Genomic DNA, 2035 nt, shown 5'->3' on the forward strand with positions numbered 1-2035 from the left:
GATGAATATCAATAAATTGAATGTTTTCCTTGGTTTTTATTAAGTTATTTTTACTGCCCGGATATATTCGAATCTGAACATTTTAGCGACATAAGTTGCGACGCCGACCGTATATATACGGGTCTGCACATTTTGGCCGGTTTTGTACGCCCGTGTTAATACGTTTCTGCGCGTTAAGGGGTTAATCTGTACAGACCTCTCCGAGAGGTAGCTCTGGATGAGTCTGTACAGATTCGCCGGACAGTTACGTTTCTTCAGGCTGTCAAGGATAGAGGGCCACCAGACATTGTCGAATGCGCCAGCTATGTCAAATAGTACACCTATCATGTATCTCTCTCGGCTTTGCGATGTGATGCGTCTGACTTTAACAATTGCTTCCTCCGTGGACCTGGCTGGACGGAAGCCGAATTGCTTTAGATTGTTCTTTAGAAGAACTTTAATTTCACCCCGTTTCCACCTTTCCGGGAATGTAGCCGATGAGAGACACATGTTGTACAATTGCGTAATCTCCGCGTGTAGGACGGGCCAGGCCCTTTGTATCAGGTCGTCAAGTATGAAATTTGTAGAAAAATAGGAAAAGTTTGCTGATAATTTATAAACACAAGAAACGATTTTACTCATCTAAGTATGCGCCCAAATTATCAACACATTGTTGCCATTTAAGCGGCAGGTTGTTCAGCCCCGGTGATATAAAAATCTGATGGACAAGAGTCTATGAATTCCTGGAAGGCAAATTTTACTGCATTATCGGAATTGAAATTTGTTCCTATCAAGAAGTTGTCCCAAATTACGAAAGAAGTGGTAGTCTGTGGGAGCTAGATCTAGTGAGTATGGAGGATGATGAAGAAGTTCCAACTCCAATTCCTATAGTTTTGCCACGGTCATTTGCGCAGTGTGTGGTCTGGCGTTATCTTGCAGTAAGATAGGAGTCGATCTGTTGACCAATCTAGGCTGTTTTTTCTAAAAGTTCTAGCATCATTTTGTCTAGTTGCTTAAAGTATATTTCTGCTGTGATCGATGAGCCTGGTTTCATGAACTCGTAATGAATTACACCTGCACAAGTCCACCAAACACTGACCATCAACTTCTTCTGATGAATACTACGCTTTGGAGTATGTTTTGGAGATTCGTTCTTGTCTAACCACTGCGCTGAACGCTTGCGATTGTCATATTGAATCCATTTCTCATCACAAGTGATTATTCGATTCAAAAATGGATCAGATTTGTGGCGAGAAAGCAACATCAAACAAGCTTCCAAACGCTTTTGTTTCTGGTTTTCGTTCAGTTCATGAGGAACCCACTTATCTAACGTTTTCACTTTCCCGATTTCAGCTAAATGAGTTAATATTGTTTGTTTGCTTACACCGAACTTTAATGATAATTCATAAGCACTTTGAGATGGATCAGACTCAACGGTGACCTTTAGTACGTCATTATTGACATTTGATTCTGGGCGACCGCGTGGATCATTTGTGAGGTCAATGTTACCACTCCGAAATTTGACAAACCATTTTGATACCGTTTGCTGAGTAGTTACATTAGAACCAAATACACCATTTATGTTTCGCGCGGTCTGCGATGCCGTAGTTCCACGTAAGAACTCATACTTCATTACAGTACGAATTTCCGACCGATCCATTATAAAAAAAAACAACAGTTTTTTAAAAAAGTTAATAATATTTTTTAGAGCTTAGGATAGAAAAATATTAAGGCACTGTCAAATACCAAGCTGTCAAAGTTGGCAAAACTGTAAACTATAAGTTTCATTCTTGACGACCTAATACTACTTCGGGTTCCATTGCGTCAATGCCTAGGGTCTTCCTCCTTTTCAGTTTCCGAATGGCAGCATCAATCTTCGCAGTGGTGAAGCGAGTGGTGTTAGCGATGTTGGACGGCTCTCGTACATTAGACCGAAGTCGCCTGTGCCATTGCGTCTCAGTACTCGTCTCATCATCCGGTATAAGTAGGCTTACCATAATTACGAAGAGCCAAACCGGGACGCAGAAGAGAAAGAGGCTCATTTTCATTTTGCTTT

The 2035-nt window shown here is 41.1% G+C and overlaps 1 pseudogene; it reads right to left on the reverse strand.

The window, feature by feature from the left end:
- Positions 1-613: 613 nt before the first annotated feature.
- LOC143261979 (histone-lysine N-methyltransferase SETMAR pseudogene) lies at positions 614-1639 on the reverse strand (annotated as a pseudogene).
- Positions 1640-2035: the final 396 nt, after the last annotated feature.

The sequence above is a fragment of the Megalopta genalis genome, unplaced genomic scaffold, assembly GCF_051020955.1.
Source record: "Megalopta genalis isolate 19385.01 unplaced genomic scaffold, iyMegGena1_principal scaffold0077, whole genome shotgun sequence".
Classification (NCBI taxonomy): Eukaryota; Metazoa; Arthropoda; class Insecta; order Hymenoptera; family Halictidae; genus Megalopta; species Megalopta genalis.